General features: G+C 38.8%; 1 long non-coding RNA gene across 1 annotated transcript; it reads left to right on the top strand.

Annotated features, from left to right (window-relative positions):
• Window positions 1-17345: 17345 nt before the first annotated feature.
• On the top strand, window positions 17346-26890 carry LOC123383167. Its single transcript, XR_006592620.1, has 4 exons — window positions 17346-17455; window positions 17975-18076; window positions 22789-22934; window positions 24830-26890. It is a non-coding gene; the product is annotated as an uncharacterized LOC123383167 (long non-coding RNA).
• The last annotated feature ends 277 nt before the right edge of the window (window positions 26891-27167 follow it).

Below are 27167 nucleotides of genomic sequence, written 5' to 3'. Positions count from 1 at the left end.
ATGCAGCAAATAGTTTTTAACATAAGTATGTCCCCCAAAGTGTATGGTACATACTTATACTAGAAAGAATGTTATTTATCTGAAATTTAAATTTCAGATCAAATTTAGCTGGGTGTCTGGCTACCATGTTTACAGAGATAAACATCACAATATGGATAACAGCTCTGGGTGGGGAATGTGAGTGGACAGATGTGATAACGGCTACAATTTGGGTACCGACTGTATGTCAAGGGCCTTATTTAAATCAATACTAATCCTATTAATATCATTGTAAAGTAGATATCATTATCATTATATTATCCCTATTTTACATGTAAGAAAAATGTTAGGCTCAGAAAGGGTAATTAATTCAGGATCACAGGGCAAGTTAAGTCACTAACCTGGGGAACAAAGTCTCTAGCCTGGCTGCCTGACTCCAACACTTCCATGCCTCTTTGACCTTTGAGGAAAGGTCAGTGTGAGAAGGACATACCTCTATCCCTACTCAATCATTTCCATGCGCCTTTCCTATGACTCTAAAAGTTTTCTTCAACTTTAAGCATGATCCTATTTGAAATATGGCTCCAGAGCTCAAGAGAAAATATCTGGAGAATGGAGAAAATAAGGCAGTATTCAAGGCCAGCTTATGGGAAGGCCCTGTACACTTGAGCTTTCCTTGAAGATTATATTTTCCCATCAATGTCGAATGTGTCCCAAGAAATTCTTCTGTTGGTGATAGTTCAAAATTCACATACCTTCAGTGCAATTGACTTCAAACGTTCCAAAAGGCTCCACAGCGAAGTTCATTATCTCAGTAAATTGCTCATTTAGGAAGATCTTAATGTTTGACTTAAAGCCATCATGCTGCAGAGCAAGGCTTTTGCACCATTCTCAAGTGCGCATAAAATGGCAGCTAACTATCACAAACAGGATCGCTTAATCAAGTCCTTAGGATTCTCTTCTGCTCATTAAATTCATACGGTTCATTTTTCTTTTCCTCTCCAGATCAAGTTCCCAAACCCATAATCAATTTTTTAAAAAACTCCTTGTTTTTGAGCATTTTCCAAGTTGGTTCACCGCACTGAAGTTACAATCAGGTCTCTAATGACCTGTGTGTGTTCCAGGCACCTCGGTCCCAGCGAGGTCCTTACCTTCCCAGCCAGCTCCTATGTCTCACTAGTGATGACAGGTGGGAGGCAACAGTGACTGGGGTGGGGGTTGTGGGGCATGTTGTCGGAGTGGTGAGATGGTTAAGTGTGCTTCAATAAGTAACAGGATAATCGTTCCAGCTGCAAAGGGTGGCCACTAATTTCCAGGTGTTGTTGGCAAAGCAACTGGACTGGAGAACTTGCTCCCCAGTTCTCCCCACGGGGCAGTGCCCTCTTACTAAATCTTCATGTTCACGTAACTGTGGGCTGGACATTAGGAGAGATTGTCAGCATTGCCTGGAAGAGGGTGGGAACTATGTGGAAATCTTGCTGTGAAAAGATGGCTTCATTTCGGGAGATCTCAGCAGCCTAATACTCAGCAGCAGGCTTGAGTAGCAAAGGCAGCTTGCCATGGCTGCTTGACTTCAATCTTAATAGGAATTTAAAAAAATCACAAAAAACAACTTGTATATGTCCTCCACCCATCCCCACACGCCTATTCATGCATTAATGCTAAGAGCCACTCACAAAAGCCCATGAGACACATTTTACCTTACTGGCTAGTGTTTATTTTACATATCACTTTGAACCTTGTTCTGTTAATTCTGCACAGAATGGATCCTTCCTAACCCTTCCTCCTCATTCCTCTTCATTGATTCAGTTCTTGTCAGATTATGACTCAATCCTGTCTTGATCACATATGCTTTCATTTTCTGTGCAACAATTTAACAAGGTTGCTTTGTTATATTTAATCTGGTTCTTTATGGAAGCACAGTGGCCTAATTTGGGTTATCTACATATTTGATGACAATATATTTTATCATATTTTATGTCATTTATTATAAATTATCTCATGCCCAATCCAAACCCCCAGAGAATTTTAGTACACGCATTTCCTCTGGCTGGCTGACTTTGAACAGTAATTGTAACTCAGAAATATTAGACGGCCGGTTGTATGTCAAGTATTCAGAGCACATTTATATCTCAAGTTGCTTTCTCTGTGCCATATTAGCCTCTGGGGTCACTTTTTGGGCCTTTATTGTGAATACTCATAGGCAACAAAGCTATGTTAACATTAGCCTGATCTAAATAGGAAATTCAGTGGGCTGTGAAAAGATATCACATCATGTACTCCAAATATGTCTCGATTCTGATCTCTGTGAGCAATCTTAGTTTTAGAAACTTTTCCAAATATTTCTTATCATGTATTGTATCACACGTTTATGTTGTCATCTGAAAAAGCACACACATAATGAAAGGGAAGGTGACAATCTGAGAAACAAATTCATGCAAACGGCTTCGAATATTCTGTTACGCCTCATGTTTTTTCATTGTGAGTTAACAGATGCTTTACCTTAACTCAGTGGAGACTCACAGGGGCTATGGAATACCAGCGGAAGGGGCGTTTTTCAGTAGGGGGTTTGCCACGCCACTCAAAACAGGGCCTGCCTAGCTCCTGATTCCACTAAATCTCTCCCCGATGCGTTATCCTACTATATGGTCCCCTTCCTAGATATTTTGCTCCTGTACCTTTCAGCTTCACCTGACAGCAATGAGCTACCTACGGTGTGTGTATTTCTCCCTACAGTTTTTCTGCTGGTTCTTATCTTTTTGTGTTTCCTGCTGCCTTATTAACCAGCTTTGTGCGTTTTCCTCAGAGCATTTACTGCATCACAAGCAATGGTCTAGGCTTGGGGACATTAACAAGAGCAATAGAAAACACCTGCCCTTATAGAGTTTACGTACAGTGGTGGGGTCAGGAGGACAGACACTAAATGAGTATATAATATGTCGGGTGGTGATAAAGAAGAGAGTGATGGTAATTCAGCGAGGGAATGGTGCCATTAATCACCAACATCCACCAAACATCTATCTTTGACCTTCTGCTTGTCCTTCTACATATTCCAAAACTTAGGACTTTCATTTGCTCACATAAGACCCCTTAAGGCCAATTTCTAAATTTATGTCTGTATCTATTCCTTTCTGCTTTGGATTTTACTATTATTCTCAAGGGTCATTTCATTCTTCTGGTTGATTTTATCTAAAATGGTCATTATATACTGGTTTTCTCATTGGGAATTCTGATGAATCCTGAGGACGGTGCTACAAGCAAGTTATTATGTTTATACTTTTGTGTATTTGGATATTGGACAGGCCAGATAATCTAGGGTAATATACTGCCTGTTTTAGTTTTCATTCAGGTGTTTGCCATTATTTAGACTTAGGGTCGTCATCAAATACTATTCCAGCAATCAGCCCTGTTACTTTAATTCTTCACTATACAAACAGCCAGGGAAGGAATTTCCCCATAGTTCTCAATAGATTTATTAATCCCCAACCAGGCAAATTCAAGAAACAAATACCATGGTAGCGTCGAAGCTGTTATAAATTTCAGCTTCCAGTGTATCAGCCTTTTATAGTCAACCTGAGCATACACATTTGGGCACATCCTGATGCTTACTTTTGCTGTGTTGAATCATTTCCAGATTTGAAAGTGCTTGGCCTCTGGGAACAACTTGGGTGGAGTGGACAAAATTGTTATGAGTCAAAAGTGAAGCCATTTTGTTTCTATTTAAGGATGGCAACCATAAAATAATTTATTTCTTTGTTTATTGGCTGTGAGTGTAGAAATTCACACTTTTCTCTGCTTCTCCACAGGACTTTCCCACTTTTTGATGGCTTCGAAGGAAAATCTACAGTTACGTAATTCTATTTTTGTCCTGGCCCTACAGGAGTGTGGGAAAAGGGCTCAGCCTGGCCCATGAATGTAGCCTACAAATCAAGGCTAGCACACTGAACTAAGCCGGGCCCTAAAACATTTTTCTTCCTATGTGATAATTTTAAAATATCAATTGAGAAAAAAACAAATGTCAGCTGCGAAATGAATACCACTGTGGTAGCCAGGGATTTTGCTGTTTGATTCCAATTAGAGGTAATGAGAATCATGAGGATTCTTGCTCTACCTCTCCTTACCATAGGTGTTATTTTTGCAATTAAAGCACTATGTGTGTCTCTGTAGGGTTTTTCTCTAATTGGCAAACATGGTATGACATATGTCAAATTTCATAAATTCTTAGACTTTTCATGAAAAATTGCTTTCAATTTGCTGATGTTTAACATCTATATCCCAAGTTTCCCATTCCAAACATCACTGCAAATTGGTTTCTATTGCTTCACTGTCAATGGTCCACAGCCTTACAAATAGATTTATGAAGGGCACCCATTAAGTAACAGCTTAGGAATAGTTAGAACAATTTCAGAACTTTTTTTACTTTCCTTTTTTTTTTCCTAATGCCAAAAGTTATATACGCACCAGTCTTGTCTACTTGAAAGCTGTGAATGTAGTTGAACACATCTGGAAGTAAAATTCATTCAAACATTATTTTTACTGATTATTAACATTTCTCCTTTGCACATTATCTCCGAATATTTATTCAAGGTGACACTTGACTAAACCTTGGTTACCTTGGGGAGAAGAAAATGGTGATGGATATCATAGAGCCTTCATACTCCTCTAACAGAGCATCATGCACCTAGGGGTTTGTGTTTGCAAATGTACAATGGGCCCCATTTTCCCCTAAGCCCACAAGGGGGCACTAGTTTAACACCTTCCTGGATACACCACAGAGTGGGTAAGCTTGCCAGAGAGTAGCCAAAGCTACAGAAAAGAACTCTCAACACCCAATTTGAAATTAGCATGAGAAGAAGCTGTATGAAAATCTTTTGCAATGTCTAGAGACTCATCACCATTAGAGACAAGGAATAAAGTTTACAAGCCATCTGGGGTAATGTCTGCCCTTTACAGCCCTTTGCCCCTCAGTGTTAGAATCTTAGTGCCTCATCGCTCATTGCTGGTCTTGCCCTCTGACTCCAGGGAAAAGAGGCCCATCCTCCCTTAAAGACTAACCTCTATCTATTCTTATCATCACAGGGGCCATGTTCTCACTCCTCCCTCTTCCTTCTTCACCATCTTCAGTTGCTTCTTCCTCTCTGAATCCTTTGCCCCTGTGTCCTACATTTCCAATTTTATCCCCATCTTGAAAATTTTATCCCCATCCTGAAGCTCCATTTAGACTACTTTAAACTACTTTAGAATTTTCTTATCATTGCCAGATTTCTTACAAGAGTGGGTATCTAAATGTCGAATTAATGTATTGTTGGTTGACCTAAGAGAAGATACCGTAGTTGCTAGTTGGGTAACTCTTGCTAAAACAATTCTTTCTAAAGTCAACGATTAACTTTCTTTCACATTAAATGTTTGCCATCATCTGCTTCTAAAAAGTCTGTTTTCCTTTCCCTTCCACGACTCTAAATATTTTTGGTTTTCTTTCTACTTCCCTGAGGTCTTCCCGAGTTTCACCCTAGTTGTTTTTCCTTTTAACCACACCAGTTCAAAACCTTGATTCTTTTTTTTTAGTTATTGTTGTTTTACTTTTATTCTAGTCAGTTAAAAAAACTGTACCTGCAGTAAAATTAACTGCTTTTTTTTTTTTTTTTTTTTTTTTTTTGGTGTGCAGTTCTGTGAGTTTGGATATATAGTTTAGGCTTATAGGCATATAGCAATCACCACAATCAAAGTGCAGAAATGTTCCATCACCTCCCCAAAGTTTCTCCTGCAGCCCCTTTGTAATTAACCCCTTCTCCACACCAGTCCCTCAGCAACCATCCATCTATTTTCTGTTCCTAATGTTTTACCTTTTCCAGAATATCATATAAATAGAATCATATGGTACGTACTTTTTGAGTGTAACTTTTTTCACTTAGCATACTACATTCATGTTTCATGTGACCCACGTTGCTTCATCTATCAGATTTGTTTTTTTCTTTTCTGTTGCTGAGTAGTATTCCATTGTTTGGATGAACCATAATTTATTTACCAGTTGAAAGGTATTTGGGGTCTTTACAGTTTATTGTGTGTTGTTATGAATAAAGACACTAAAAACATTCATGTACAAGGTTTTGTATGTCTACATAAGTTTGCATTTCTCTTGTGTTTGTATTTCTGAATCATATTGTAAGTATACGTTTAATTTTATAAGAAACTGATGAGCTCCTTTTCAAAATGGCTGTACCACTTTGCATTCCCACCAGCAAAGTATGAGAGTTTCAGTTGTCCCTGAAACTCTCTTTATCACTAGGTATTGTCAGACTTCTTAATTTTAGCCATTCTAATAGGTTTGTAATTACATCCCATGATGGTTTAAATTTGCATTTCTCTAATGACTAATGATGTTGAACATCTTTTCATGGGACTATGTGTGATCACATCGTCTTCTTCTGTGAAAAGTCAGTTCAGATCTTTTGTTCATGAAAATTGGGCTGTTTATTTTTATATTGTTGAGTTTTAAGAGTTTTTTGTTATACATACTAGATGAAGTCCTCTGTTGAATATATGATTTGCAAATATTTTCTTCCAGTCTGTGGTTTTTCTTTTTATTCTCTTAAGGGTAGCTTTTATAGAAATTTTGAATTTGGAGTTTTTAAATTTGGAGTTTAAAGTCTGACTTATCAATTTTTGTTCTTTGTAGATTGTGCCTTTGGGGGCACATCTAAGAAATCTTTCCCTCACCAAGGCAACAAATATTTTCTCCTATATTTTAATCTAGAAATTTTAGTTTTTTGGTTTTGGACTTCACATGTTTATGTCCATAATCCATTTTAAATTAATTTTTTTATGCACAAGGTATGGATTGAATTTCATGTTTTTTACATATGAAGATCCAAATTGTCCCAGCACCATTTATGAAAAAGGCTATTTTTCACCATTTGCCTTTGTACCTTTGGCAAAAATCCATTTGCCAAAGTGGACCATTTATATGTGTATCTGTTTCTAAGCTCTTTCTGTGGCATAATTCTATGTGTCTTTGACAACACTGTCTTGATTATTACAGCTTTAATCATTCTTGAAATCAGGTTATCCTCCAACTGTGTTTTTATTTTTCAAGATTATTCTGGCTATTTGTGTGTGTGTGTGTGTGTGTGTGTGTGTGTGTGTGTGTGTGTGTGAGTGTTGCCTTTCAAAAGAGTTTTTTAAATCAGGTTTGTCATATTTAAAGAAAACCCTGCTAGGGTATTTATTGGGACTACACTGAATCTAGAGATCAGTTTGGGGGAAAATGACGTCCTAACAATATTGGGCCTTTCAATAAATGACCATGGTATATCTTTCCATTTATTTTGGTCTTTGTTTTCTTTCATCAGTGTTTTGTAATTGTTCAGCACGTGGATCCTGCACGTACTTTGTTAGACTTTTCCCCTAAACGTTTTGATTCTTGGTGCTGTTGTAAATGGTACTACTTTCTGGGTTCATTTTTGAGGCTCATTTCTTCAAACTGTGTGCCTAGTTTCTCTACACTCTCTCTGATGCCTACCCCCTCTTCCTCCAGTTAACACTGGATTATTCTGACAGTCTCTGTCATTGGCTTCTGTGTCTCCAGTTAGTATACTCACTATGTCATTCTCTGCCAGTTTCCTAAATCCCAACTTTCCTCCTGTTACTCAGATTACAAAGCTTTGTGCATAACCTCTGCAAAATAGTATTCAAGAGAGTCTTTACAAACATTTTCTCTTACTCCATGACAGAACATTCTGCATGATCTGGATTCGTCTACTCATTACATATTGTTTTTGACTTCTGGGAAGGGGGAAAAGAGTAATGGTGGCTTAATAGTTAAACAATAATAACGACAGGAACAGGGTCTTGAAATATACTATACGCTTTGCCAAGTAGCTGTGAGGAAGACTTGAACATTTCCAATTAGCAATAGAAGCTATAAGACATTGAACATTGATCCCGTTCTAAGTTACGTGCTAATCACTTTCATATATGATCTCAGTTCATCTTTGTGATAGCCTCTGAGAATGTGTTGGATATATTATTTCCCATATTTTACTAATGAGGAAACTAAAACTTGGAAAATTGAAGTAGTCAACTTAAGGTCATTAGCTAGTAAATGACAGAGTTGAAACTTGATTCATGACCTGACTCCAGAGCCTATGTTTAACTTTGCCATAGTGTCATGCCACAGTCATTAGGTGGCAAATGCTCACCAATGATAAGGCAAATGGTCAATGAATTCAGCCATCAGGCAGATGAGTTTGCAGCAATTTTGGCACATTCCTAATGCTACTGATTGATAGTCAAAGAATTATTCTTTTTACCTTTTTCTTTTTCTTCTCTTTCTTTACTACATTAGAATATCTCTAGAGACTGGAAGGTTATGGTAAGTATTGTACAGGTTAACAATAGCAGTATTTTTTCCGGTGCCTCCAGGTAATCATGGGAGCTGTCCCTGCTAATGAGAACCACTCATATTCTGTAAGGTCAAGCATTCCTGTGAACTAGGAAACTGGTTTTCTGGGAACTGTGGCCACAAAGGGAAAGGATGTCAAGCACATCATTCACACTGGGGAGACTGCTCATGATATTTGTAAGTTCTATTGAGAAAGCCATTGCAAACCATGGAATACCCTTCACAGCACCTGGTCCAGTGTGTGAAACATAGAAGGGGTTCAGAAACTATTGTACTAAATTGAATTGACATTAATGTTGACCATAGGAGTATTACAAATGTACATATACGTGGTGTCAGGCCTTTCCTGAGCACCCAAGGCAACTATGAATGGCTCTTCAGTTGAACAGGGAAGATTGGTCACATGAAGTAACAACATAAATTTACCTGCTTCACTGAAGGCAGAGAATTCAAATAAATGCAATTGGAATCAGGTTTGATAAATAGAAATCTCAGATAGTGGAGAATATTTGATGTCTGGAATATTTTATTTTGTTCTGATAAGAAAACATCAATCCCAGGGTGCCTGGGTGGCTCGGTCGGTTGGACGTCCAACTTTGGCTCAGGCCATGATCTCACAGTTCACGGGTTTGAGTCCCATGTCAGGCTCTGTGCTGATGGCTCAGAGCTTGGAACCTGCTTCAGATTCTGTGTCTCCCTCTCTCTCTGCCCCTCTCCCCGCTCATGCTCTCTCTCTCAAAAATAAATAAACATAAAAAAAAAAAGAAAGAAAACATCCCCTTGCTAAGAATGGAAGTTTTTGTCTCCATCTTATTTACACATTATGCAAAAAAAAATTTAGTTTTTTTCTTTGTACTATATATGAATTTAAATGGCCATATTCAAAATATTTGATCAAACAATTTGCCATTTACCAAAAAAAGTAAGGGGAGGGGGGTTTATCTGCCCATAAAATACAAATTCATTTTTCTTCCTTTCATTTTCAGTGAAGGATTATATTTTGGTAGATACTTAGGCACTCTTGAAAGAAAACATAGTAACACATATAGAAAGTAAGAGCACTGAAAATCAGTTTTAATTCACATTTATCTCCATGTTAGAGTTCCATTAAGTCTATGAATTGGCTCAGCAAAGTGTATCAAGTTATTCCTGTTTGATAGATAATCAGTCTACCTGAGAGATGGCCTTCTCCATGGGGCCATTTGTCTGATCAGATATCAAATAGCTTGTTGATTATTCTGACTTCAAAGGCTACTGGCACTGAGACCTTCAAGGTGGTCTGTAATGCCCTGAGTGTTGAGGCCACCTGTCAATGTAGTTCCAAATTAAAGAGAATCTGTTGGGAAATGAAGGGTAAACTTCCTCTTCTTCAGATTAGCCTGATTAACCTTGAGCAATTTTACTTTTTCAATACCAGTTAGTATGGAGAAAATATCACCAAAGCGTTTCCAGTCCCCTTTATTTTTGGGATAGATGCATTTTCTTATATAAAAAAAATAAATATCCATTTACAGGGTTGCAGAATTTTAGGAGAATTTTGAATAAAGGATTACAATCTTTTACTTTTCTCTAGTTTCTGGAAATATTTATACTAATGGAAAGTAACCATTTGAGTTTTAGAGATATACTTTAAAGGGAAAAAATTGCAATATATGTATATTTGGCTTCACAAAACTTTAATAAGTATTGTCTATCTTTTCCACTCTTATTTATCAGATGTTACTTTCTTAATATAAAAAGGAGGTCCCTAAGGCAGCTGAGAATATCTCATAAAATTTATATATTTGGGCTTATTCATGTTATAAAATATAAGACTTAGGGGAAACTATTAAATTCTACACTTTTAAGCCCTTTAATCAAATACAAAATATAACTAATTAATCAAAGTGATAAAAAGAGAACAAGTCCATAATGAATTAAAATAATTTATATGGTTTGGGCATTTCATATAAACTGCCATCTGATTGTTTCTCATTGCTTTATCCATTTTTCATATGACTTTATCTATAGAAACTCCATTTTGTTAAGTACATGTGGCATCTAGATAAATCTAATGACAAAACTGAGGTTTAGGCACTTTATTTTCAGGCATTTGGAAGAAAAGAAAATCATTTATTTAGACTCTGAAACTATGCAACATTGTCAGAAGTTACATTTAACTAGAGATCAATATTTTAAAGCATCTCCTCACCACCCAATTTTAGGTACAGCCTCAGTAGTACAGAAGTTGGTTTTTTTAAAGTTGTACAGTGAGCTGAAACTATATAGAAATGGACACTTTTAAATGTCTGTTACTGGTTTCCATCATGTACTTTGATGTTTCGATGCTTTCTAGTCTTTCCTCTTTTAATAAGCTTCAGAATAAATAATTATGAAATGTTGCCTGGGTTGTAACATTTTAGGAAACCAAAATGATATTGCTTGTTGCTTTATGGCTTATCATTAAATTTCAGGTGTTTTGTTTTTTTGTTGTTGTTGTTGAGAGAGAGAGAGAGAGGGAGAGATGTGTGCAGGTATGTGCAAGTGTGAGAAGGGCAGAGAGAGAGGGAGAGAGAGAATCCCAAGCAGGCTCTGTGCCATCAGGGGGGCGCTCCACACCGGGCTTGAACTCACAAACCATGAGATCATTACCTGAGCCGAAAGTAAGGGTCGGTTGCTTAACAGACTGAGCCACCCAGGCATTCCTATGCTTCCAATTACATTTTAAAAACAAATGGATGACAGGCATTAAGGAGGGCACTTCTTGGGATGAGCACTGGGTGTCATATGTAAGACATGAATCACTGGGTTCTACTCTTGAGGCCAAGACTACACTGTATGTTATCTAACTTGAATTTAAATGAAACAAAAAATAACGTAATACATAAATAAAACGCTTTTTATTTTGAAATAATTTTAGACTTGGAGAAAAGTTGCAAAAATAGCCCAGAGTTTCCATATACCCTTCATTCAGCTTCCTGTAGCTTTTCCTAATGTTAACATCTGGTATACCATGCTATAGTTATCAAAACTAAGAAGTTAGCCTTTGTATAATACTATTAACTAACCTACAGACCTTATTCAGATTTCACCAGATTTTCGAAAAGTGTCTTTTTTCTGTTCCAGTATTCAGCCAAGAGTCTAATGCTATATTTAGTCATCATGGTGTCTTAGGTTTTTTGTTTGTTTGTTTTCTGGGTTTTTTTGAAGTAACTTTAAAAATGAAATCTCGGGGCGCCTGGGTGGCGCAGTCGGTTGAGCGTCTGACTTCAGCCAGGTCACGAGCTCGTGGTCCGTGAGTTCGAATCCCCGCGTCAGGCTCTGGGCTGATGGCTCGGAGCCTGGAGCCTGTTTCCCATTCTGTGTCTCCCTCTCTCTCGATGCCCCTCCCCCGTTCATGCTCTGTCTCTCTCTGTCCCAAAAATAAATAAAAAACGTTGAAAAAAAATTAAAAAAAAAAAGAAATCTCAAAACACTTCTCCATGGTAACTTTCTTTCCTTCATTGTTGTTTTTTAACTGGTTCATTTTTATTGTCACCATTTAGAGAATTTTTGGAGAAAAATCTGTAATCATTTTCTTTGTGTTATATACTCAACCCTCATCTTTGTTTTGAAGAAAGTAAATATGACAAATATTTATAGTGGTTTAAATTAGTACATATAGTTGAGTACTATTTAGTCTTAGGCGTGCGGACCTTGTCACTGGGCTAGGGGGGACCAAAGGGGAAAGATAGCTAGACAACATGAGATTCTCAGAATTTTGAAATTTCTCATCAAATAGTAAAGTTAAGACACATATAAAAATAATTTGGTAGAGAACTGAATCAGCAGCAGAGAATTCGAGAATCTCAACTTTAGCTCAGTAGAGACCATAAAAGAAATTCGTTAAAAAAATCCACAAAAAACCCAACTCTCTTGATTTAAGGATTTCAGAGAGACAGAATGTATTTCATTCTTTAAGATGTTACAATTATAGGTTTGTTGACTTTTCGCTTGTATTTATAGCTACTAATTTTCTACTATTTCATTATCAGCTTCATTAAATGAAATATTTTCATAAAAACAAAAATCTTTGAATTATTATTCTTCAGAGGTTATTGAATAGACATTGCAACTTTAAGGTCAGTAATTGGATAAAACTTAAATGTCCAAAAAGATGTGATTGGTTAAGCATCGTGTGGTACAGAAATATCTACTGACGATATTGTAGAAGGTATATTTAATGACATTGAGAAACAGTGTGTAGAATATGAGTCCAGATTTTTAGGAAAAAATATAAAACAGGGGATGTGTAGAAAAAATTAAAAATGCATATACCAAAATGTTAATCTCTGGATAATGAGATTTGAGGTAGATTTTCTTTTCACTTTTAGTGTTTTCTGTAATAAAAATATCTCAACAATAATTTCATGTTTCTTTTGGTTTGAGAAAAACGTTATCAAAAGCTCTGAACTGAAAATGTCTGTCGTTCTTAGTATATGTTTACATGTAACTTATAACCTTATAACTAAAAGATGGCTTTTTAAAATTTTGGCAACATGGAACACCTGGAGTAATAGGTTTTGGTTTAGGTTTTGAAATATTGAATTAATATATCTGGGAAGGGAGAGACAATAAAATTTTAATGTTCAAGCATGCATTTTGGGTTTATTACATCAATTAGCATTTTTCTTATTCCTTTTTTCTAGCATTTATATTTTCCTGATTTTAAATTTAAACTATATTAAGATCTGGTATTCAGTTTGGAGTTAAATTGTTCGTAACTAAGGATTTGTATCAATACCATCCTAAACTACCCTTATCAATAGGATAATCATAGGTACCTTTATTGGTACCTACTATGTGCTAAATTTTACATGTATTATTTCAATTTGTCTTTGAATCCTCTGGTGACAGAAGAATTCATGTTATACCCATTTTAGAGACAAGAAAATAGAGACACAGATGGTTAAATAACTTGTCCAAGATTTCTCACTTGGTAAGAAGTGATGTTGGCAGTCTGTGCTCTGAACTGTAATGCTGTATTCCTTCTATTTAATTTTTTTTTTAAAAAAAACCACATATTTTCAATTACACAGACAGGATATAGAAGCTTTCAGTCTCTAGGCTGTCATGAGACTAATAAGGGAAGTGCGATTCAAGTGTTCCGACGTATATGGAATTGGGCATAGTTCAGATGTCATTAACGTATGTCTACTTATAATTATCAATACCGACTGTCAAATACTGAGCTATTCCTCTGCTGAGCACTGAGCCCCACATGCATTTTCTTGGATGAGACTCAGAACAATCAAAGATAGGTCTGATTACTATCATGCCATTTCATTTCATAAGGAAACTGAAACTTTGAGAGACTCAACTTGCCCAAGTTCAGAGAGCATTAGTACAAGGAATTTGAACCTAGTTTTTCTGAACTCAAAAGTCAGGCTTTTAAGCACTACATAGTGCAAACTTGTTTTCCAAAGACTCTGGTATGGACAGATTATAGTTGCCTAGATAAGCCTGACTGAGTAATGAGAAGAAATAATGTTTCAATAGATTTATTGTAAGACCAAAGGCCTTTAAACCATAACCCACGCTCAGGGTGGCCAACCATTCAGGTTTGCTGGAGACTTCCCCAGTTTAACACTGAAGTCCTGCATCCTGGGATACCCTTCATGCCTGTGCAAAGTGTGATGGACTGTTTCCCAGCCATGCACCAATTTTAGAAGTGAATTTTTAAAATTCAAACACCATGTCCCCAATTCCAGTTGAGGTATGCATCTATGTAAATATATTCTGGAAGAAAATTATTAAGGGAAACAGAGGGGGAGAGGGGAGAAGGAAGAGAGGAATCATATTATATTCGATGTGTGCAACTGAAAAAGAAAAATTAACAGTGTACCTGTAAAGGTTGTTTCCTACTTGTACAGGGGAGCAGGTCTTACATTTTACAGGCAGTGTTGGGAACCTGGTGAGCCCACAATGGGTCCAAGGACTTTAACTGCTATCCTGTCTCAGATAGAAATTCATAGGATTTGAAAGAGTACATTTTCACCAAACAAAAAGATCACTGGAGCGTGACCCTGTCTGAACTCTGAAACTACATTCACACAGGGGGGTATAGCTTACGGGGGATGAGGAACGCCCCCCATCACCAGCCGGGCCCCTCACTGTGCCCTCTGTTGCTTGCAGACGCAGCCCTCCTGTTTTCCCCATCTCCCCCTCCTCACCTTTCTCTCCTCTGTTGGATAATTCCCCTCAGTATGCAAACATTCTCTAGTATCCCCCATCTTAGAAAAAAAAATGAACAACAAACACAATCTCTTCCAATCTTTTTTTTTCTCCAGCAATTACCCTATGGCTCTAGCTCGTCTCCAGGTCACACATCTTTTAAAGGGGGTCTTTCATATGCTCTCAGCACTTCTTCATCTTCTGTTTTCTGTGCAGTTCACTCAGTCAACTCCCACCCTCACAGTCAGCTGAAATTGCTCTTTTCAAGGTCACCAGTGACCTCCATTTGCCAAATCTGGTAAACATGTCTTTGTCTTCAACTTTCTTAGCCTCTTGAAAGCATTGGGTAGGTTGACTCCAGCCTTCCCGAAATGTTCTCCACTAGGCTACCTTGACATACTTTCCCTGTATCCTGCTCAAACCACTGGCCTCTCCTCTGTTCCCTTTGCTAGCTCGCTTTCATTAGCCTGAACCTGACATTTTGGTGCTTTTCAGGGTTTATTCCTGAATTTCTGTTGTTCCTATATACCTTCTCCCAGAGCAACCTCGTTCTATCTACCCAGAGCTTCAATGTCAAACTAACCTATCACTCCCAACTTTGTACCTTCGGCTCAGGAACCTTTTCTCTGGACATTTCCCTCCCCCCTGCCCATTTACGTGCCTGCTTGGCCATGCCATTTAGCCATCTCATAGGTATTTGGGACTTCGCCTTTCCAGGTGGTCTTCTGATTTTTCCAACCTGTTGCTCCATGGTTTTCCCCAGTTCCCTGTGGCCCCTCTTTTGATCGCTTCCTTTCCTTCAGTTCTCCATTCCAATTCAGCAAGGTCTAGAGATTCTACCTCCAAATATATCTCAAACCCAGCAATATCTTCCCAATATCAATGTTCCCCTTCTTACCTTAAATAAAATTCTGATTTTGTGGGAGGTAGCAATGTGCCTGGCTGAAATGCTACATTTTCCAGCCTCTCTGGCAGATTGGGTAGCCACAGTCCTGGTAAATAGAATGTAGGACAGAACTGGGTAGGGCTTCCCATAAAGATCTTTGGAAGGGGGGAACATGGCGTGAGAGACCATTTTGCTCCGCCTCTCTTTTCCTGCCTGGAGTGGAGACGCACTGGCTAGGACTGCATCAGCTATGTCACAATCATACAATCATTTTGAGGATGGAGGCACACTCTAGGGAAGGTAAGGGGGGAGCTGAAGGAGCCGCCATTTTAGTCCTAGAATGCTCGCAATGTAAGAGAAAACTAAATCCCTACATTAAATATTACTGTGGGTCTCTGTTGCTTACAACCACGTGTGATTGCTAGATAATAGGAGGTATACTTCACCCCTCAAACAAGCCTATCTTATTTCTTGAGTCATCTTTTAGAAAACCAAATGGAGCACATCCCATCCTTGCTTAAAATCTTGGATAGATTCTCATCAAGCTTGAAATGAAATACAAGTTCTTTAACGTGGCATGATGGGGCCTCTGCCTAATTTCTCCAGGTTTTTTTTATATCACTGCTCCTATCTTTGTTCCCTGCCAGGCAGAAACTTTCCTCGAACATATCTAGTTCTGCCTCACCCCAGGACCTTTGCATGTGCTGCTTGGGTTTGCTAGAAATATCTATTCCCTATTCCTTCTTTTCCTACCCCCTCCTTGTGTTCCAAAGAATAGCTCTTTGCTGTCCTTTAACTCCCAAGTTAAATGTCCCCTCTTGAATGTGATCATCCCTTCATACTCCATCATTATTTTCAATTACTGCCTTTTTTTTTATCATTGCACTCGTTACCATAATTTTGCTTTTACTATAATTTGCTTGTAATGTGATCTTTACCTCTTTCTCATTAAATCTCAAATTCTGTGAGGGGAGGGGTGATGTCAGATTTGTTCACTAGCTTTGTTCTACGTTTACAAGTACCAAACAGGAGTGCTTCGTTTTGGTTGGTTCACAGCCTTGTCTGAACATTAGAATCATCTGGGGAAGATTTTAAGTACTGCTATTTAGGTCCTACCCTCCTCAGCTTTCATTGGTTGGTGTTGGGACCCAGAATCAGTACATTTTAGAAGCTCTACGGGTGATTCTAATGTACAGCCAGATGCGAGAACCACTGCACTAAGACAATGGTTCCCAACTCTCCGTCATACATTCAAGTTCTCAGGGTGAACTTTTAAAGCAGTAAGTACCACCATCAAGATTCTGATCTACTTGGTGTGGGACAGGAGCTCTGAGTATCAAATCTCCCCAAGTGGTGTTAATGTTGGCCAGAGGTGGAAATCATTTGTATTAATGCTCAATATATATCTATTGCCTGAGTAAACACAGTTCCCTATACAATTAATTTAAGCATAACCATGTACAACAAATTATGTGTGATCGTGGTTTCATACTGATTTCTATTCCTCCTCACCAGAAATTAGTTGAATCTGTCTGCCAACAACTGTCTCTGTTCAAGTTGATACCAGGGTTTTCTTGTCAACCCCCTTTCTTTTTTCTCCTTTTATTTATGTTATTAACTCTTCTTGGTCACTCTAGGACATGCTGGGATTCTTGCTTCCATATATCAGGAGGCTTGTAACTATTACATGATAATTCTAAGTTTCATAGTTACAACTATACCAAGATCACACTTTAAATTCAAAGTCAATTATATCTCTACTTACAATCTTTAATTCCCCAGCCCACCCCTCCCACAGCACGTGGCACAAAGCCTATCCCAGAGAAGGGGCTTGACACGTGCTTATTAAATGGAATGAATTCATTAGTTGTACTTTAAAAGGGTTGCCGTATTCCCAAGCTCCTCAAAATTCCCTGTGCCCTCCTTATTTACTTAAGTTCATAGCCTTTTCTTCCAGGAGCTTCTGTTCTGAGCCATGCTGGCCTGAGGTGGGGAAGGTGAGTAAAAAGATCAACTTCCAGGTCGAAGCTACATTGAAAAGGCAGCTCCCATGATGCAGCAGTCATGGATTCCATAATCCCTCTGTGCAAAGGGGTTTCACCCTCCTCTTCACTTTGTCAGCCAGAATGCCACCTTTCCTTCTTTTCTGAATTTAAAGTTTATACTCTGCTGTATATATTTTAATGTTTTATTTCAGCAGAACTTTTGTTGTAGGAAATGCTAACCAAAAAAAAAAAAAAAAGGAAATTTAAAAGAACCACACTACCACACTATCTGTACCGATGTGGAATGTTCTGAGGACTTCTGAGGACTAGAAAATAGAATACCTTTGTCACAAAATGGCAGCCCCAGAGGAGACAGTAGCTACTACTGGGAAAAGTAAAATAACACGACCAGAATGCTTATACGTTTCATTATGAAGTGTGGCACAAATGATCATTGGTGTGGAAATTCATATTATTAACAAAAAGAAGATTAAAAGCATCCTGTCTACCATCATAAAACTTCTCATCTAGCTTGGGAACTACTGATGCAAAGTATAGACCACATAATCACAAGGACATCAGCACCAGAAGGTCAAGGGCTTGGTCCACTTCTGCATCCCAGCACCAAGAATGGTAAGTGCTAAATAAGTATGTGGTCAATATTGAATTAATGGGCTAAAATTAATTTACGCATGATGGAGGAAAAAAGGTACAGGATTTTTAAAGTCTATTATAACATGAGGCGGACTGGGGGCAAGGGCGCGTTGTCAGGTGAGGGTTTCAGGAATTAGGTGTCTAGACAGGAGAAGTCAAAAAGATTCCCCCTTTCCACCTTCCTTTGTGTGTGTGTCATTGTTCCAGAGACACAGCTCCTACAAGGGACAAGGACATAATTCATCCCCCTGCAGAAGGGACAAGGAGGAAACATGACCCGGGTACATTATTAATTGCTTTGTTTGTGACTCCTAACCATGTAATTGTTTTAACGATTAGCAGGTGGGTAAGAGTCGCAGGTTTCCAGGACCTCAAACTTTTATAAGTGGGGAGATTAGTGAGCAGGAATGAATCAGCACAGGATCCAGGTTGAGACCTCAAGAAAGTTACTTTAAAAATCAATGGGAAAGGTGCCTCTCTGGTAAGCGGAAAGTGTGGGAAACCGGCCCTGGGTTCACTTCAGGCAAGTTGAAAGTAAGGATTTCTTACTGGAAGAGCTTATCTTCACGTATTCCAAGGTCAGCGAGAGCTTAGATCATCACAGGTGTTGTGGGTCTAATCCCTTGTCGCCGCATTTCCAGCTGTGGAATGCACACCTGAGAAATAGAATTCAGCTGGTGTAACCAAGACCTGGAGAGGAACACAGGCTTCCCCTGTGTCTGTAGCCCCCGGCCCTCTTCTCTAATTCCAATGAATAATTCACGGCTTTTCCTAATATCTACATCTCCATTGGGGTCTCTCTTTCTTCTCTCGTTGTGTAATTTCCCCCTCCCCTGTGGCGTCAGCAATGAGTTTTCCCAAACTTGGGATTCACCCATTTCAGGGGGGTGGGGAAAGCTACCTTTTAAACTCTTACCATAAAGGCTTCTCAGTCACAAACTGTCAATGGTGTGTAGATACTGCTTGATGAGCATGTAAATGTCACACAGTGCTAACAGGGGTATTGTTTCCCATGCTCAGCAGTCATCTATGATTAGGGTTTTCACTTGTTCTCATTATATTAGCTCCAGGTACCAATGTGTCCTTCAAAATCTTCCTAAATATTGTGAAACCGTCCAGTACAAATAGACATTGGCTCCCTACCATCCCCTGTTTCTTCAACATCTGTAATCTTATGTACCGTCAGACAGAGTTTTTTTCCTCAGCAGTTAGGCTATTCTTGAATTGTAAATATCTTAGCAGACTCTGGTTCGAGCATAGGAAGCAAATGGTACCCTGGTTGGTACAAGGGGTGGTGTCCCTGTGTCAGAACTCACTGAACTTACTCTAGTGAAAAATAGAGGAGACACTAGAAAACTCTTGAAAGCCCATGTAGACCCCTCCCAATTTAGCATCTTTTTTTTCCTAATAAAGTTCCCAGTGAGTTCTGAGAGCTGTGAGAGAAAGCTTTGAATAACCTGTGTAGCCTCTAGGCACTGAGATCAGTATGCCCCATGTGACACCTGGTCTATATAGCGAACATCTATTGAGCATGAACGTTGTTCCAGGCAGTGTTGTAAGTGTTTCACACGCATGAACTCCTTTAGCCCTCACACCAATATCTACTCTACCAGTTGGGGAAATGGAGATACTGAGAGGTTAAGTTGCTCAAGGTTCCACAGCTAATAATCAGCAGGGCTGATATTTGAACCAAGGCTGCCTGGCTCATAAGTCCAGGCTCTGAACTACCATTCCACCTGCCATTTTACTGACAGAAGATTGAGCAAGATACTATAATAGTGTGACCTTGTCCTCAATGACTTGTCATGCCCCAGGAAGCATCCCTAGGACAGCGTCTTTGCCTTCCTCCTGCATATATAAAGCTGCTTTGGAAGATTAACTGAATTCCATGTTTGTTTGTATATTTTGTGTCAAGGTAATAACATGCATCGAGGTCCTGTTCTTATATTCTTTTCCAAGTCACCATAAGCTAACCTCTCTATAATGTCTAGCGGTCCAACTTTTCCCTACTTTGCCTTTTAGAGCATTAAAAGTCTTGATCTAGTTATACTGCATGGCTGTTATGTCTCCAGGAGTCCTAGCTTTCACTCAACAGTGCTATCCCCTGGAGTGGTACAACAGTCTCCAGGTTTCTTTCTCTCCCCCTCCCATACACACACACACACACACACACACACACACACACGTATGTATACATATACATATATATGTATATATGTACATATATATGTGTGTGTGTGTATATATATGTATATGGGGTCAGCTCTAGCTGAACTTGGAATGTATATATTGGAATATATATATATATATATATATATAATGTATACATTGGATGTATATATTGGAATATATATATATTGTGTAGACATAACTTCTATTTATGGATATGCCTCATATGTATCATATATAATATATATTATATATAGAATGTTTGAATGTGGCTATGTGGAACACATGTATTGGACTATAGAAAGCCATAGACCAAGGTGTCACATGTGCCACTTCAGTTAATCCTCATGACAGCCCTGTGAGGTGGGTGTTCTCCTGACGCCTTATGCCCATAGTAGAGAGAAACAGAGAAACAGAGGCCCAGGGGGGTTCCATAACTTGCCCACGGCACACGCTAACATTGGCTTTGGGATTCCAGAGGCCTCAGTGAAGCTGCCTCCATGACTTAAGTCACGAGCTGCCATGACTAAAGCACTGCATTATTGAGCTGAGCCCTCCAGTCCTTCCTCTGTAGGAGCAGTGGATGGTATTTTCACATTCTTTAAGTAAAACTCATCCATTCGGGTCGATCTCACCGGGCCGGTTGTTTACTCCAGGGGGAGCAAACCTGGTTTCCATCTTTTTCTTTGCAACTCACTGATTAACTGCTTGTAGTTTAAAAGGGAGGAATAATAATATCTGCCTCTGCTTCTTGTGAGGATGAACTGACATAAACATGACGAAGCACCCTACCTAGTGCCTGATATACATGGGGCATCTTGCATAAATGAGAACATCCCACATCGTTACACGGTGAAGTGCAGCATTGTGATTATCCTTAATGACCCGTAAAATAGCTGCAAACTAACCGATTATATCTCATGACAATCTCTGCGTTTAAACTCTGGAGCGCCTTTAGATACCATGATTTTTATTTTATTAACTCATGAAAGAGAAAATATAAAATATTTTCAACGTCTAAGTTCTATCCAGTTTTGAATCCAACCTGCTCCAGGATTGTCTTTTCCCCATTTGTGTACAAATAGGCCATTCTCTCAGCGAACCATGTGAGTTTTAAAAGGCTGTTTATATCCACAGTTTAAAACATTAAATTTCCAAAAGCCCACTCCATAATTGTTGTACGTAAGCCAGAAGGCACATTCTCTTCCTGCCAGAAAGAGACAGCGAATGCAGTCTCTGACCGGATGCCACATTTCAGAAAGACACAATGGCACACGCCATGTCCCCAGGAAGAGGGTCCCTTAGAGTGCCAATTTGTCTGAGGGCCACAAAACAAACAAATGGTGGTGGAGGGAGGGCAAGGCGGCAGTGAGGAATGAGGATTAGATGTGACCCAAAGAGAATAAAACCCAAACTGAAATAGGCCAAACCCATAAATTGCTATTAAATCACAGCTTTTATTTTCCCTGCCTTTGCCCTCCTAACGTTTGGTTTCTCACTAAATGAAAGGAATCATTTGAAGTAAGGGCCTGGAGAAGGCAGGCCTTTGACCTCTCGCTCGACCACAGAGATCAAAGGCAGGCCCCATATGTGTGAGATATTATCTTTTCCAGGCAAGTGGGCATGATGTTTTGTGAGGCAGTAGTGTGGAAACAGACAAATAGCCAGGTTAGTGGCCGCTGAGAGGGGGGTGATTGACGTGGGGGCTGAGCACGAGGAATGGGAGAATCGGAAAGAGCGTCACCCTTCTGGTGAGGTTCGTTTTTTGTTTCAGCTCTCAGAAATCCTTTAGTGTTTGTTGTTGCTGTTGTTGTTGTTGCTGTGAATTATCCTACCTGTGGCTTTGGTCCAAGCCCCACTTTCGTGTTTGCAATGAATGTTTATCCCTGCAAACATGTTCCGTTTGTATGCATGTATTATGTATTTATAAAGATTCCTCCTTTGTTTCTTTATTTTTTTTAAAGTTTATTGATTTTGAGAGAGAGAGAGAGAGGGAGAGAGTGGGAGAGAGAGAAAGAGAGATGTGTGGGGGAGGGACAGAGAGAGAAAGAGAGAGAGAATCCCAAGCAGGCTCCATGCCATCAGCACAGAGCCCGATGTGGGGCTTGAACTCACCAACTGTGAGAGCATGACCTGAGTCAAAACTAAGAGTCGGATTCTTAACCTACTGAGCCACCCAGGTGCTCTGTTTTTTATATTTTTTAACCTCTCTTATTTTTAATTGGAATTCGTAGTTTATTTTGTTTTGTAAGGCAAGGCTCTTGAATGCAGACTTTTGTGTAGATATATTATATGGCTAAGTCTTTACTATTACATATCATACTAAAATGCATCTAATCAAATCTCAATATGAAAACAGGTAGGACTATTGAAAGCTACAGAAGCTTTCAATATATGGGGAAATTAGGCTTCTCTTTTCCACTATTGTTGTCCTCTCCCTACCGCCCCCCCCTCCCCACCACGCCCCCGCCCCACCACACACAAGGAATTAATTACAGGGCAACTCTCCCGGTTCATTCCAGAGCCAGTGCTGCGTTGACATGAGGACATGTTGTCAAGACCCAGGGAGTCACCAAAAGGCTTAGAGCTTCCAGGCATCTTGGTCTACACACTGTCCTTCATCAGGCTTATCATTACTGTTCCTCAAAAAAAGCAAAACAGAGCCAAGGTGAGATGGATTTCAGCCCATGTGGTTGAACTTGACCTTAAATAATTTTTCTTCACATGCTCTATGGTAATTGTTCCATGGGGAAGCCTGAGATGTCCACTGGCCCAGGTAGTGTCGCTGCCTTTCCATGCTCTGATTTCTTTCTCTCTCCTTGCCTGTCTAGCTCTCAGTGTCTCCTCTCATTCTAGCTCTCTCTCAATTTATTGCTCTTTTCCCAACTTTTTTGCCCCAGTGCTTTATCGAATAGTTCCAACTCACATCTTCATGGAAAAAGAAACAAAAAGGACATGGTTCTGCTTGATGACTATGCTCATCAAACTTCCGATTCCTACTTGTCAGTTTATCAGTGCCCCTGTTTTTGCAACATACAAAGCACACAGAACACGTGCACTAACATACCAACACACACAACACATACTAATACACATGTACTCATATGCATATTAACATACACAGACACACTAACATATACCAACACATACACAGCATCCCACACTAATACATTTACACAGCAACACAAACACACACACACACACACACACACACACACACACACACACACACATGCAGAAAACAGTCACTTCTGAACCCTGGAACGTATTTCTTCATTATCCAGCTGACAATCCTCAGGAGTAGATTCAGATTGCTGGAGAGTTTACGAGGTCATCTATTATGTCCATCGATAACTGAGCTGAGAAGAATTCTTGTTACTCTCTTTGTGAATAAAAATTACTATCAAAATCTTGTCCAAGCCAAAAAGCTGCCAGAAGTGTGAAAATAAAGCCTACATTTCAACTAAAATACAAGAATGTAATAATTAGGCTTTCTGCTTTCCCAATAGCAGAAATAGGCCTGTACTTTAGGGCTTTGTGAAAGAACAGATTTAAACAGCAAGATATTCATCCTGAGCTAAGTAGGAGATTATTTCTGCTAACACAGTATTCACATTGCTCAGAACCACCACATAGGAGACAACAAAGCACCATAGTTTTAGCAAAATAAACGAATTTGAATTAGCAGTTTTTAAGCTCTTTTTAGTATGAACTGTTACGGAGTAAGTTAATACAGACACAATTATGCTAGAAAAAAGGATCTGGAGTTCTCCCTGATCCCTAGTATCTGTCTAGACGACTTTAGACAAAAGAAACTCATTTGCTCTTGGAAGTGTTGAATGAAAAGTCACTTGGGGTTAGTTGAGGGGTGGGGGAAGGGATGGAGGTCAAAGGACTTGCAGCAAAGAGCCTGTGCTTCGTGGGATCCACAAAAGGGGATGTGCTGTGTGCAGAAGTCACCTTAAGAATAACTGGGGAGGGGGGCTCAATGGTTAAAATCAAAGGAAGAATTAATTTTCTTTTAAGTTTTTCTCATCGTCTCTCTCTTTACTCAGTGTAGTATAAAATACAACGTTAATACACTTATATTTATCTTTCTTCAAAAACATGCAAATATACATGATTCATTTTTAAATCGCTTGAATATTATTTCTTAAAATACTAACCCAGAACCTTACTGAAATAACACACATGGGAGACATGCCGTGAACCCTAGGACAAATGTTTTATAACACCACCTTATAATAAGGGCCACTTTTCTATTTCTGAAAATAAATCCCTGCTGACTCTAAGACTGACCTGTGCTGTACAAAACATTATGGCAGAACATCAGCTGTGAACCTCCAAGACCATTTTTCAAAGCCTACTTCATTCCATCAAGGACAAAAGAAAAAAATACTCTGTTATTAGAACCGTTAATTAAAAATTTTAGTCCTAATAAAAGGCAATTTGAGAAGAACTTGATTAGTCGTTAAAACGTAAAGGATGTTTTACTTGGCACAAACTAGTGAGTAAAAATGCAAACCCCATTTTAAACGACTTCTTTGTCTACTTGTATCACAGACTATGATGAAGATTTCACTGGAATGCTTCCTTCATGGCTGCATTGTATGGGGACAAGCTTCTACCATTGAAACTATGGTATTTCATCTATTCACCTGCCTCTTTTACCAATGAACCCTGAGTTCCTGAAGATAGGGGACAGTTAATCTTTATATCCCCAGCACCTAGCATGGTGTCTAGAACACAGTAGAGACTCAATAAATGCTTGCCCAGGTACATTTTATGTCATTTCAGAGTAAATAGAAGTGAGCCCAGCTGATTGGATTCCTAGTAGTCTGTTAGTTTATTTTTAGCCACAGTGCACCAATTCCTACAGCTGTGAAACTAGGAAAACTGAGAAGAAAATGATGTACAATGATTTATATTGTGATTTGAGGTATTGATATAATCTGTGAGATTCATCAATTGCTCCTTGGCCATAAAATAGTTCTATACCACTCTAGAGTAGTGTTCCCCAAACAGAGCTATGAAAGAGCATGTCCCCAGATGATGTAGTAAACTTGATCCATTGCAGTGGTGTTTGGGAGGGTCACAATGTCTGTTATATGTATTTGTATCTAATTCTTTCACCTTCTCATTTTAAAAAATATTTTGGGACATGCATAAAATATTTATGTATATACACATGCACATATAATATACACATATATACACATATACACGTATATGTGTTTCTGTATATGCATGTGCACATATAATATTCATGATGTACTAGTGGAATTTCATGACCAAAAATGTACAGTCACACTAGTTTAGAGAATCGGACTAGATGACACAATGTTTTGCTATTTCTTGTTATGTGTAAGTTGGATGAAAGAAAACAAACACTCATTTATTGAACTAAAATTTATGAGAATTTTCTATGCGCCGAACACTGTTTTCTATGCGCCGAACAAGGTTCTATGCGCCGAACCTTGGGCCTTTATAGTGCTTGACAAAATCTGTTGAAGTGACTTAAATCTGGGTCAGTTGGAATGCATTTGGCTGCATATAACAATATGCAGCTAATAGTAGCCTAAACAAATAGGTCTTTGTTTTTCTTCTAAGTCTGGAGGTAGGCAGGCCCTTGCTAGTGTTGATTTAACTGCTTACTGATACCATCAGGTGCTGAGATTGCACTGTCCTTGTTATATTGGCTTTTCATTCTTATATTTGTTGCCTCTTGAAACAAAATGGCTTCCGCGTCTCCATAAATCATTTTTCATTCTACATAAGAACATAAGAGAAGGTAATAAAAGACTGTGTCTGTTTTTAGGGGGAAAGCAAAAGCGTTTATAGAATCTCCCTCGGCAGACTTGGCCTTGCATCCTTTTGGAAAAAACGGTCACAGGGCCACCTCTAACTGCAAGGGAATCCGCAAAATCAAACATTTGGCTTTCTTGTTTCTATGATATATCAGGAAAAGGAAAGAAAAGTGGTTTGGGAATGGAAGTATTTAGAGATTCAACCTATAGTACCTGACTCAGGCACTGAAAATATGTTGCCTAATATTTTAGATACTGGTGTGAACTAATTTTATTTCCTATCAACCCAAATGCTCCTTGAGACGAGATATGGCCTCCCTTCTCCTGCAATAAATATTTGTTGACTGAATGAATCAATAAATGAGTTCAATTCCATCAGGACACCATAAATATAGATCCTTTCTAGTTTGCTCAATCAGTTTCTGAGACACCGAATCAAATGAAAGTTATTTTGCAAACCTCAGGAGGGAAGGTTTCCTGTTTTAAGCTCCTTGAGTTCCATCAAACCCAACACCGCGCAAACAATAGGTGTCCAATTAATGCTCCATTCTGAGTGAAAAAATAAAGTGAACTAGCTGGTCATGTGGCAGTCCTACACTCCACCATGAACGAGGCCACCAATGATATCTGAACATTTCAGAACAATAAGAACAACAACAAAACTAGCTTTCTCAATACTCAGATACTTGATCTTGGATATATTAAGTCAACAGATACTTAACTTTGGAAAACTTTCCATTTCATAAGCTTAGCACCAATTTCACTATGTTTCTGGTTTAATGGTATGAATTTTCCAATAAAGTCTCAATTTATAATCCCTCACCCCAAATTTAAAAAAATCCCCAGTGGATGTCGTATGAACCAATAGTTCTGCTTTATCACTCATATTCTGGATAAATATATGACAATTGTCTCCTTTAGTTATAAAGTCCTGAAGGTGTTTCACTAACAAAGTAAGCAGATCATGTGGTTGAGCATAGTGCAAATTTACAATGAAGAAATAAAAGATTTCCATTGGAAAACACTCTTTCATGATCTCACCCACTCTCATCATTCAGTGTAAAGGCTGAGGGCGCTGGGGAGGTCACGGAGGC

Source organism: Felis catus, chromosome F2 (genome assembly GCF_018350175.1).
Source record: "Felis catus isolate Fca126 chromosome F2, F.catus_Fca126_mat1.0, whole genome shotgun sequence".
Taxonomy (NCBI): domain Eukaryota; kingdom Metazoa; phylum Chordata; class Mammalia; order Carnivora; family Felidae; genus Felis; species Felis catus.
This window is presented reverse-complemented; position numbering and strand designations above follow the sequence as displayed.